We start from the raw sequence: 13,589 nt of genomic DNA on the forward strand, positions 1-13,589 counted from the left end.
GTGGTCACCCCGGTTTTCTGCCTACGAGCGCGTGCAGACCAGAGCTCCGCGCTGGGTCGGCCGCGACGGAGTCCCAGTGGAGGGACTGACCTTGCGAGTTAAAAGTCTCGCTTGGACGCCAGGAACCAGAGAGTCGAGGCGTCCGGAGTGGTCCACAAACCCCCACCCCGGTGGAGAGGGTATTGTGAAGAGAGGGTGCCTGTCGGTTCGGTATGGTGAGTAAACGTTCCCTTTTTTTCTTTCCTCGTTATGAGGCAGTATGAATTATGGGCCCCTCCATATATGGTCAGTATATATCTGATACTTACAAGTCCCCCTTGTAATACAGCATGTGTTTGTGGGAAGTGGACTTGGTTTGAGAGCTAACACTCTACCCAGCAGACTGTAACATTACAGCAGACATAGGAGGTATAATCCTACCTTATTTGTAGTGTATCTCCTGTAGATCCATATATCGCCTCTTAGCAGAGATGCAGGTGGATGTGCTGGGAAAACGATTTCGGCGGTCCGCCGCCATTTTGCCGTAGACCAAGTGCATGTATGTCCTCAGGTCACGCCGGCCGCCATGTTTTTGGAGTCTTATGTCTCTTCTATGGGGGCGGCCATGTTTCGTGAGCCCAGCTACCTCGTGGAGAGCTGGGAACGCCGGAAGGCGTACACAGGGGGCGAGGCCACGTCCTTCTACCCGGGAAAAAGCAACAGCTCCTTCCAGTCTGTGTAAGACAGACGCTGACTGCAGTTGGTTGGAAACTTCACTGCATCGGTTGGTGAGCCTTGGGGGTCCCTCTCTCTCTCTGTGGGATCGAGAAGCAGGTACTCTGAGGGGCGCTATTGCGCTAGGGGGAGACACACAAAAAAAAAAAAAAAAAGAAAAAGTTTTTTTGTTTTTGCTGGCAAAGGTGTCCTGAATTAACATGGACCCTGCCACTCATGTATCTCCTCCGGATCCCCTCGAGGGGTCTGCGGGATCCTCCAGCACCCCACTGACAATTGAATCATTGTCAGCTATTATGGAAACTTTTGTGTCCCGGGTGGAAGTGGCTTGTCAGGGACAGGGCGCAAGAAAGCGACCCCCGCCTAACCCCTTATTATCTGAAACCTCGGATTCAGACTCTGAGCCTATTTCTGCAGTTGCAGGTACTTCATCTGGGATTGGTGTCTCGGGTCCTGTCTCTTCAGACAGTGAGGAGGATGTTTCGGCATCCGCCATAGCCCGAGAGGAAGCGTTGGTAAACGCACTCATTGTATCTGTTCAAGAAACCTTAAGGTTACAGGGTATTCCATCGGAAATAGCTGAAACTGAAATCCCTTTTGGGACTAAAAAACGCATCAAAGTGGCGAAGGTTTTTCCATTGCCCAAATGTTTTGGCAATCCAATCGAGGAAGAATGGCATCTGCCAAAACGCACTTTTACTATTTCTAAACGCATTGACAGGCGTTATCCGTTTGAGGAAACCCTCATTAAGAAATGGACAGAACCACCTGTGGTGGATTCACCAATTGCTAGATTGAATAAAGCCACGGTTATTCCTCTAGAAGACGCTCCGTCTTTTAAAGATCCAGTGGATCGCAAGATAGAAGCTATGTCTCGCACCATGTTTTCCTTGATTGGATCAGCTTTCAGACCTATAATAGCTATTGGTCTGGTTTCGCAGGCTGTAACTGAATGGACCAAGTGGTTACGCCGGGACTTAGAAGAGGTCCCTCAGGCGGTATCAGATTTGTTGGAACAAATGATACAGGGGTTACAGTTTGTGTGTGATGCTGCGTTAGACGCCACTCCATTATTGGCGCGAGCATCAGTCTCAGCAGTGGTTCTCAGGCGTACACTGTGGCTAAAAGGTTGGTTAGCCGACCAAGGTTCCAAAAAAGCATTGGCTAATAGGAGAGCGTCTATTTGGAGCCAACTTAGATGAGATCATTAAGGATCTCACGGGTGGAAAGAGCACCTTTTTACCGCAAAATTTTAAAAATTTAAAAGACGAGGGCCTTCTTTTTCTGCTCACAAGAGGTTTTTTCGTCCCGCGGGTGAAAAAATTAAGTCCTCCAAAGCTCCTGCAGGAGGCGTCAGGGGTCGTTGGTCGGGCAAGCAAAAGCCCGCCCCTTCCAGACCTGAAGATAAACCGTCCAAAGCCTGAAGGTGCGCCCCCACCCATAACTGGGGTGGGGGGACGTCTTCGCCGGTTCCCGGATCCATGGCTTTCCAGAATCCCGGACAGATGGGTTTGCGAAGTCATAAGGTCAGGGTACAAGATCGAGTTTCGATCTCTCCCACCGGCGCGATTCTTCCCTTCCAATATCCGACTATCCCCGGATCGTTTAGAAGATCTGCGGAGAGCAGTCACAGATTTACTACAACAAGGAGTGGTAGTCCACGTTCCTTGGACAGAACGGTTTCAAGGGTTTTATTCAAACCTATTTACAATGCCCAGGAAAGAGGGCAAAGTGCGTCCAATTCTGGACTTAAGGGCACTCAATTCTTTTGTCAACATAAGAAGATTCAGAATGGAGTCCATTCGCACAGTAGCAGCCTTCCTGCATCCAGGGGATGTCCTAGCGTCCATAGACATCAAGGACGCATATCTTCACATTCCCATTTTCGCAGGACATCAGCGGTTTCTACGCTTTTCCGTAGAAGAGAACCACTATCAGTTTGTGGCATTACCTTTCGGTCTCGCCACGGCTCCGCGGGTCTTCACAAAGGTGTTGGCCCCAATGTTGGCACTTCTGCGCCAAAGAGGCATATCGATCCTTGGTTACCTAGACGATCTTCTGCTTCATGCAGAGTCTCCTCAGACCTTGCTACAAAACATAGAAATTACTATGATTTCTTTACAGGAATTCGGGTGGCTGGTGAACCAGCAAAAGTCATTTCTGGTTCCCACCCAGAGGCTCGAATATCTGGGTCTAATTCTAGACACAGTCAGGACAAGAGTTTTCCTTCCGGTAGGGAAACTCCGAAAGATTCAATCAGCAGTCCAGTTGTTACTATCCAACAGCTGGTCTTCCCTTCGGACTTGCATGAGGGTTCTGGGGTTGATGGTGGCTTCGTTCGAAGCAGTCCCATTTGCCCAGTCCCATACCCGAATTCTTCAGCAAGAGATTCTTCTCAGATGGAATCGGAATCCGGAATCCCTGGACAATCAGATCCGATTGAGCAAACAGACCAGAGAGTCTCTGGTCTGGTGGCTTCGGTCTCCGATGCTCAGCCAGGGAAAGTCATTTCTGCCAATATATTGGACGATAGTGACCACGGATGCCAGTCTATCCGGATGGGGAGGAATTCTCGGTCAGTTATCTGTCCAGGGACTTTGGTCCCCGGAAGAATCCAGGTTACCGATAAATGTATTGGAACTGAGAGCGATCAGACTTTGTCTGATTCACTGGACCGAGCAGCTCCAGGGCAGCCCGGTTCGGATCCAGTCGGACAATGCCACGGCCGTGGCTTATGTCAATCACCAGGGGGGCACCAAGAGTGTCCGAGCGGCCAAAGAAGTGGCTTGCATTCTTCGCTGGGCGGAACGATTTGTTCCAGCAATCTCTGCGGTGTTCATTCCGGGGGTGGAGAATTGGCAGGCAGATTATCTCAGCCGTCAGACTCTGGATCAGGGGGAATGGTCCCTCCATCCAGACGTTTTCCACCAGTTGTGCCTACGGTGGGGCACCCCGGATGTGGATCTGTTGGCATCACGATTCAACAGGAAAGTTCAGAGATTCGTGGCTCGCTCCCGCGATCCTCTAGCAGAAACCGCAGACGCACTGATCGCCCCGTGGGGGCAATACCAGCTAATGTATGCCTTCCCTCCTCTCGCGTTACTGCCAAGACTTCTTCGCAGGATAGAGGAGGAAGGAATTCCAGTAATTCTGGTAGCTCCGGACTGGCCTCGTCGAGCTTGGTACGCCGACGTGGTCAGACTGGTGGCGGACGTCCCGTGGAGACTTCCTCTCAGGGAGGACCTACTGTCTCAGGGACCGATCTTCCATCCTGCTTTACGATCGCTGGCTTTAACGGCCTGGCTATTGAGACCCAGGTGCTGAAGGACAAGGGATTGTCAGCTTTAGTTATTCCTACTCTAGTTGAAGCAAGGAAAGCGACTTCCAGAAAGATTTATCATCGCACATGGAAGTCCTACATTGCATGGTGTGAACCTTTGGGGTTCCGTCCTCGGTCTTATTCGATTAGTCGAATATTAGCTTTTCTGCAACAAGGGGTTGAGCAGAAACTGGCCTTGAGTACTATCAAGGGTCAGGTCTCAGCATTAGCTATCTTCTTTCAGAAGCCTTTGGCTACTCATTCCTTGGTGCGGAATTTCATCCAGGGGGTGCGACATCTGGCTCCGCCAGTGCACGCGCCGTTACCCCCCTGGGATCTTAATTTAGTGTTGTCGGTTCTTCAGAAACCTCCCTTTGAAGATATTAGGGAGATTCCTCTACCTACGTTGTCCCAGAAGGTGGCCTTCTTGGTGGCTATTACTTCTGCACGCAGGGTGTCAGAACTGGCCGCATTATCTTGTCGTTCACCATATCTGGTGGTTCATAGAGATAAGGTGGTTCTTCGTCCGAATCCATCCTTCCTACCAAAAGTGGTTTCAGAATTTCATCTGAATGAAGAAATTGTGTTACCTTCCCTGTGTCCTAAGCCCAGTCATCCGCGAGAGTTTGCTTTACACTCCTTGGATGTGGTCCGGGCGATCAGGGTATACTTGAAAACGACAGACTCGTTTCGCAAGACGGATTCACTTTTTGTGATCCCAGATGGACCCAAAAAGGGGTTGCCTGCATCTGCCGCGACCATTTCCAGATGGATCAGACAGACGGTAGTACAGGCTTATTCTATTAAGGGTCGGGAGCCCCCGTTCCCTGTTAAGGCGCACTCCACTCGCGCACTTAGTGCGTCATGGGCCTTTCGCCATCAGGCGTCAGTGGTCCAGGTGTGCAAGGCGGCTACCTGGTCGTCGGTGCATACCTTTACTAAACATTATAAAGTTGATGTAATGGCATCGTCTGATGCCTCGTTTGGCCGCAAGGTTTTGCAGGCCGCAATTTGAGGAGACCAGTGGTCTACCTCGAGGGTTTTTTCCGTTGGAAAATTTTTCTTTAGTCTCATTCTTTGTTTATAATGAGCCTTTAAAACTTCTAGTTTGGCACCGGTTGGGCCTTCTAGATTGGATTTGATTTTGTCAATCCCACCCCTCATTTGTGGCACTGCTTCTGGATGTCCCAGCTCTTGAGAATCAAGAAGACTACGTCTGTCAATGAGCGATAGAGAAAAATGGATTTTTGTAAGATCTTACCGTAAAATCCTTTTCTCTTAAGCTCATTGACAGACGTAGTACCCGCCCCTCTATCATTGAGTTGGGTTGGGTTAAATTCTCTGTTACTGCTTTAGAACAGAACTGATTCCCTGTAGCAGAGAGAGGGAGGATATACCCTCAGGGACTGCCCCTAAGGTGGAGCCAGAACGTTTTGTCTTTCTGCCTAGTCCTACTCCTGCGGAGACAACATAACCCAGCTCTTGAGAATCAAGAAGACTACGTCTGTCAATGAGCTTAAGAGAAAAGGATTTTACGGTAAGATCTTACAAAAATCCATTTTTCCAAGATCCTAGCCCCCATCACAGTCTTCACCAAGAAGGGTGTTAATCGTTCTTAGTGGCCTCCGGAAGCTTCAGAAGCCTTTGACCGCCTCAGATCGGCCTTCTGCTCCTGTTAGGGATACAAGTGGTAGCCTGATGGCAGAGGAAGGCCCCACGTGTGCCAGAGGGCGGAGCTTAGACGGGAACCCCCAAGGTAAGTGACACAGGCTAACCTGAGGTGCGGAATCTAAGTATCCACCGGTTTTCGCCAGAGCCTCTAGTGGTGAGGATGGATTTTGCTGCGTGTGGATACCAGGTCGCAGTCCTCAGGGTCGCCCCACCAAGGGAGAAGCCGGTCAAGATCCGAAGGCAGATAAGCAGACAAGGGAGATCCGAGAGAATGGTCAAACAAGCCGGGGGTCAGGACGGACAGCAGGTCAACAATGTCAGGAACAAGCCAAAGGTCAAAACGGATATCAAACAGGTAACAGGAAACAGGCTTCAGGAACACAGGAAGAGCTGCAGACAAGACAGCAAAGACACAGTGCTTCTGAGCTGTTTAAATAAGGCAGCCTGTTTGCCAATTACTGCAATTAGTCTGCTCTAGGTTAACTCTTTAAATTGCAGATTCATGACAGCACATCAGTGTGCTTAGGAAGCATTCCTAACAGCTCCGCTCTCATTCTTCGCCATCCGCAACCTTCAGCCCAATACTTCTTGGAAGCAGATGCCTCTGAAGTGGGTGCCGGAGTGGTATTATCCCAACGAGACCACTCTACCAACAAGTTACACCCAGTCCCCTTCTTTTCTAAAAAAAATTCTGTCTCCGAACAAAATGACAATATCGGGAATCATGAGTTTTTGACCATTAAACTGGCATTTTCCGAGTGGAGGCATTTGTTAGAAGGTATAAAGCTTCCAATTGTGGTTCAAACTGATCATAAGAACTTGATGTACCTTGACAAAGCTCAAAGATTGAATCCCAGGCAAGCCCGCTGGGCACGGTTCTTCACTCGATTCAACTTCGTTGCAACCTACATCCCGGGTACCAAGAACATTAAAGCAGACGCTCTGTCTCGGCAGTTTCCTTGCGAGATTCGTCTAAGTTCTCCTGATCATATTGTCCCTCCTGAACGTATCATCGCTCAACTGGACACCATCCTGCAAAGGAACCTTTTAGCAGCACAGTCTCGAGTCCCTGCTAACCTTTCGTTTCTGCCTAATACCTTATATGTCCCTCCAGAACTTCGTAAGGAAGTCTTGCAACGGGACCATGGACAAAGCATATCTGGGCACCCGGGTAGTAAACAAACCCTTTTACGCCTAAATAACCTTAGTTTGGTGGCACTCCTCAAACAAGGACATTCTTGACTTTGTCAAAGCTTGCACTGTTTGTGAAACCATCAAGACCCCTCAACGTGCTCCCCAAGGTCTACTACTACCGTTGCCTGGTCCTCGTGCTCCCTGGACCCATATTAGTATGGACTTTATCGTAAATTTGCCTGTCTCCTAAGGAAATACTGTCTTGTGGGTAGTATTAGACTGATTTTCGAAACTGGCACATTTCATTCCCTTTCCAGCCTTACCTTCGGCCCCTAGCTTGGCCTTATCATTTATGGTCATTTGTTTACACGGAGTTCATGTTGATGTCGTTAGCGAATGTGGCCCCCAATTTATTTTGTCATTTTGGAAAGCCGTTTGCAAGCATCTGGGTATCAACCATTCCCTGTCTTCTGGATACCACTCCAAATCAAATGGTCAAACTGAGAGGGTTAATCAAGATTTAGAAACCTATATGAGGGCCTATGTTAATGTAGAACAGGATAACTGGAGTGAAATGCTGTCCCTAGCAGAATTTGCGCACAACTCTCTATGGCACTCCTCCATTAAATGTTCCCCTTTTCAAGCTGCCTTCAGTTATCAGCCCAAGGTCCTACCCTTTCAATCGACTGCGATTGTAGTACCCGCGGCGGCCCACATGGTAGGCAAGCTAACTAGGCACTGCAAAGACATTAGGAAAGTATTACTTCTTTCCGTTCGCAGGTACCAGGGATACGCGGATCGTCATAGGCGACCCGCACCCCATTTTCGTCTGAACCAACTGGTGTGGTTATCTACTAAGAACATCAATCTGAGACAACCCTCTTCTAAATTGGGCCCTGAATACATAGGACCCTTCCGCATTCTCAGTCAGGTTAACCCAGTTACCTTATAAAAAACGGCTACCCTCACACTTACGTATACCCAATACGTTCCATGTATCTTTGTTAAAAACCCTTTTTCAAGAATAGGTTTTCTCTTCCCTCTAGACGCCCCCCTCCGGTCTCGGTTGATGGCCATCAGGAGTACGAGATCAGTAAAAATCTGGATTCCAGACACAGGGATAGGCAATTACAATATCTTGTGGACTGGAAGGGCTACTCTAGGTAAAAGGACTTGGGTACCTGCTTGTGATGTCCATGCGCCACAGTTGGTCAAGTCGTTTCATTAAAAACATCCCTCCAACCCCAAGTAAGCCCTGCGGGGCTTCTTTGTGTGGGGGGGTACTGTCCCGCCTCGGCTGGGAATTGATCTTGTGGTCTGGTGTGTTCTGGATCGTTTCCCTGCTGACCTTTTGGTATGAGACTCTTGCTCCACCCAGTGACCAGCTGTAGTCGGTTACCTCGCCCCTGACCTATTTATACCCTCTTCCACTTCCTGCTAGTGCCTTAGTATAGGTTTTGCTTCTTATTTGTCTGCTGTGTATGTTCTATTCTCATTGCTGACCTTGGCTTACCTTGACCTCTCTTTGGATTACCCCTTTGGACTGTGCTGGCTCTGGCTATCGATTAGGGATAGACCGATTATTGGCAAGGCCGATATATATCGGGGGCCGATATGCACTTTCCCTGATATATCGGTATCGGCCCCAGAACTGGCCGATATTGCCAATATTTTTGTGACATCATTCTACCTTCTTAGGCCACCTCCCTTGCCTTGGACAGCCTTGTCTGGAGTCGGGACTAGTGTCACGGGAGTGTATCACAGCCATACACCCACCCACAGCAGCCTGGTGCCAGCCAGCCACCCACATCCACAGGCCCTGTACCAGCCAACCACCCACAGCAGCCCGGTGCCAGCCAGCCAGCCACCCACATCCACAGGCCCTGTACCAGCCAACCACCCACAGGCCCTGTACCAGCCAGCCACCCACAGCCCCTGTGCCAGCCACCCACCCACCACAGGGTGCCAGACAGCAAGCCACCCACCACATGGTGCCAGACAGCCAGGCACCCACAGACAGGGTGCCAGACAGCCAGCCACCCACAAGCCCTGTACCAGCCAGCCACAGGCACTGTACCAGCCAGCCGTCCACAGGCCCCGTGCCAGTCAGCCACCCACAGGCCCTGTGCCAGCCACCCACCTACCACAGGGTGCCAGTCAGCCTCCCACCACAGGGTGCCAGCCAGCCAGCCACCACAGGGTGCAAGACAGCCAGCCACCCACCACAGGGTGCCAGCTAGCCAGCCACCCCCACAGGTTGCCAGCAAGCCAGCCATTAAGCATTAAACAAAAATTAACATGTTCAGTACTAGATTTGTGTCAAAAATTGTCTTTATTTTTCAAAACTTTAAATGTACAAAATATCAGCCCATACCGATACGTTGTGACCAAAATATTGGAATCAGCCCTGAAAAAATCATATCAGTCTATCTCTTCTTTCGATCTTGGTTCGCTCTTGACCTCTCTTCGGATCACCCCTTTTGGACTGTATTGGCTCTGGCGATCGAACTTGGCTTGCTCTTTACTACTCCTCTAGACTTCGCTCCCTTTGGGTCTGGCTCCCGACCTACTCCAAACCATGGGTCATTTTCTTATTAGTTGTTCCCTAGGTTTGCTGGCTGCACTTTCATTTGAGGTCTCAATATTTCAGCTTCAGGACCCTATCCGCTCCTCCACCTGATACCGGGATAATAAGACTACTGGTCAGAAAACTGGGGAGGGGGTTGGGGTCTCTGGCAGGCCTAAAATGCATTACTTCATGCCTTGTAACTCACTTTTTCTTCTCTCTGATCACAACCTTATCAGTTTCACTCTGTCTTTAACCTCTTATCCATTCAACCAGCAAACCGTTATCATAGAAACCTTTACCACTTCAACCTTTCTCTTCTCTATTCTGCTGCTCTACAACAAAATCTCACCCCTGTCCTGCCCTAACCTGAACACTTCTGTCTACAACAACCCAGTCTCATTCTAAGTGGACCAACTTGCTCCCCTCACTACACGTTCAATAGGGCCCCTATCACTACAACACTGGCAAACAGATGACACCAGAAGTCTCAAATGACATAGCCATAAATTTGAGTAAGTGTACATAAAACTAGGTCCCTGAAAAGCTTTGTCCTTTTTAAAGCTGCCCTCCTAACGTATCATACATCCCTTCATACTGCCAAACATATCCATTTTATCACTCTCATTAATAGTCTCATCAACCTTTTTCTACCTTTAACCTGGTACTTCAGCCCCCCCCCCACCCTCCCCCACTGCCACCCCCACTGCCACCACCCACTAACAACCCAGAACATTGCTAATCATTTCTAAAACAAGATTGACATCATTTGTGATGAGATTGCCATTGTCTAGTCATCTCCCCCAATTAACATACCATCTCTACAATTACATTCAACATTCTCCTCTTCTGACTTGTCACTACGAAGAGGGTTGCTAAACATTTTCTGATGGCCACCTCACCACAAGGGATGAGCTAATGGGTCAGTTCAACCCAAAGTTGCCTGATCAGTTATTCTGACAAACGTCTAAACTTTCACCTGTTTTGGCTCCTGGTAAGCAGAAGCTGAACATCATATTTGGAAGCAGTATTTCTATCAATTTTACATATGAAAACATCCTGCTGTCAATGGTTCCTAAGGACGTAGTGGGTGCTAGTACCTGTCACATCTCTAGCAACCATCAATGTCACTGGCACATTAACTTACATGGTTGAGAATCCCCAGCCACATATATAAATGAAGATGCTGGGATACCGTTGACACCACTGCCCAAATATGACCATAGGCCATATTTGGGCAATGATTACACCACTATCACCATGCCTTCCCCTATATACAGTAACTGATGACAGCTTGGGCTGCTGTCATTTGACAAGGAGTAAGGTTGTGATTGGTCATGTGCAACAGGTCCATCGGGTATTTTCTTTCAGTGAGTCGACGAGTGGTGGGCATGGTAATTGACATTGGATTTACAATGAGGGACATTTCAGGTAATTACATTTTTTTTTTTTAAACAAAAGACTTGTAGCCAAATATTTGGGTATATTTATTAATAAATAATAAAAACTATTCTCATGTGATGCCTAGGTAAGAATTACAGTGTGAGCTGCTATCCACACTGGAATGTGTTCCCACACCACCACAGTAAATAAACAAAACAATAGTGTGGCGCTAGTTGAACGATAATCCAATTCACCAAAATGGTCTAATCACAGGTGCTCAAATGCTTCAATACCCTTATATCCATACCCTGTGTTCAAATATTGTGATCTAAGGAAGTAACTTAAAGGGACAGTACATCGCCAGTCAGTAGAGGCAGACCTGCCAGAGAGGGATTATATAGCGCGCATATTGAACTATGTCCAGGTCAAAAAATTAAGGTAATCATGCATGCCTGAAGGTGGTGGAGCACAGTGGTGATATTAGTGTGATACAGCGGTTTGTGAATCACACTTTGAGAGGAACAAGACCATGTCACAGGAAGATTGTACTGTATATAGATGATCTGGTAAAACATTTTTAGGGGGAGCACACTTGTTTTTTCAAAATTTAGTGTGGGGTTTACCACTTAAATCCATACCATACCCAAAAAGTCTGATGTGGAATTTGGGGGGAATTTTTTATTTTTGCATGGAGTCCATGTTAGATTTAATTCCAGACCTGAAGGGCTTAGTGTGATTTTTGTGAGAACCACAATGCTATGTATATAAAATGTAAACAATGCAAATCACCGTGTCTGAGTCCTATTCAAGCATTATGCACATTCAGCGGAGCATTAACATACTCTTTAAAGGCATGTTATAAATCATCTGTCCACATATCATAAATAGTTCATAGTGTTCAGAATATGAATGTCCAATCTTTGTGCAGGAGAAACAGATAAAATGTGCAGTCTTCTTTAGTTGAAAGGCACCAGTGTTCTTAACCTCCCTGGCGGTATGATTCTTTTGGATTTTAGGTGCTGAAAGCGGTACCATTATTTTGCATGTAATTCTTGTGAATATATATACAGTATATATATATATATATATATATCAGTGGCGGCCCGTGCATAGGGGGCGCCAGGGCGCCGCCCCCCTACCCCTAAAAAAAAAAGAAAAAAAAAACGAAAAAAAAAAACAAAACGAACAAATAAAGTTGTTCAAAAAAAAAAATTGGGTTCGCCGGCCTGAACCCAAGGAACTGGTGGCTGGGGGGGGGTGGGGTTACCTCCCAGAAGAGGCGCCGATTGGCTGCCTTCTGGGGAGGTAGGGGGGTATCCTGGGCGCAAGTCTTTGCGATTGGACACCCCCACTTTCTGATATCCTGGCTGTGATTGGTCCAGTCTACAGCCTGGACCAATCATCATCCAGGATATCGCTGACGTCGCAATGGGGGCGGTGCCGGTGCGTGCGTCAATCACTCACCGTCACCGCCGCTCAGAGAAGAGGAGAGGCCGCCCGCCGGTTCCCGCCGCCGAGACGACGAGGGAGAAGGACCCGCCGCAGAAGAGGAGGAAGAAGCTGAGCCGCGCCGCCGCCAGGTAAGTTTGAATGGAGCACGCACGCTGACACTCTGCAATCATTGGGGGACAATGCTGGCACTCTGCAATCATTGGGGGACAATGCTGGCACTCTGCAATCATTGGACAATGCTGTGGCGCTCTGCAATCATTGGGGGACAAAGCTGTGGCGCTCTGCAATCATTGGGGTACAATGCTGGCGCTCTGCAATCATTGGGGGACAATGCTGGCGCTCTGCAATCATTGGGGTACAATGCTGGCGCTCTGCAATCATTGGGGGACAATGCTGTGGCACTCTGCAATCATTGGGGGACAATGCTGTGGCACTCTGCAATCATTGGGGGACAATGCTGTGGCACTCTGCAATCATTGGGGGACAATGCTGTGGCACTCTGCAATCATTGGGGGACAATGCTGTGGGCACTCTGCAATCATTGGGTTACAATGCTGTGGCACTCTGCAATCATTGGGGGACAATGCTGTGGGCACTCTGCAATCATTGGGGTACAATGCTGTGGCACTCTGCAATCATTGGGGGACAATGCTGTGGCGCTCTGCAATCATTGGGGGACAATGCTGTGGCGCTCAGCAATCATTGGGGGACAAAGCTGTGGCACTCTACAATCATTGGGGGACAATGCTGTGGCGCTCTGCAATCATTGGGGGACAATGCTGTGGCGCTCTGCAATCATTGGGGGACAAAGCTGTGGCGCTCTGCAATCATTGGGGGACAATGCTGTGGCGCTCTGCAATCATTGGGGGACAATGCTGTGGCACTCTGCAATCATTGGGGGAAAAAGCTGTGGCGCTCTGCAATCATTGGGGACAATGCTGTGGCGCTCTGCAATCATTGGGGGACAATGCTGTGGCACTCTGCAATCATTGGGGGACAATGCTGTGGCGCTCTGCAATCATTGGGGGACAATGCTGTGGCGCTCTGCAATCATTGGGGGACAATGCTGTGGCGCTCTGCAATCATTGGGGGACAAAGCTGTGGCGCTCTGCAATCATTGGGGGACAATGCTGGCGCTCTGCAATCATTGGGGACAATGCTGTGGCGCTCTGCAGTGATTGGGGACAATGCTGTGGCGCTCTGCATTGAAAGGGGCTCGCACGCTGAACTCTGCATTGATGGGGGCACGGAACAGTTGCATTGAAGGGGGCACGCACGCTGAACTCTGCATTGTGGGGGCACAGAACAGTGTTTATTGCATTGAAGGGGGCACAGCACAGTTGCATTGAA

Source organism: Pelophylax lessonae, assembly GCF_965119305.1.
Source record: "Pelophylax lessonae genome assembly, chromosome: 5".
Classification (NCBI taxonomy): domain Eukaryota; kingdom Metazoa; phylum Chordata; class Amphibia; order Anura; family Ranidae; genus Pelophylax; species Pelophylax lessonae.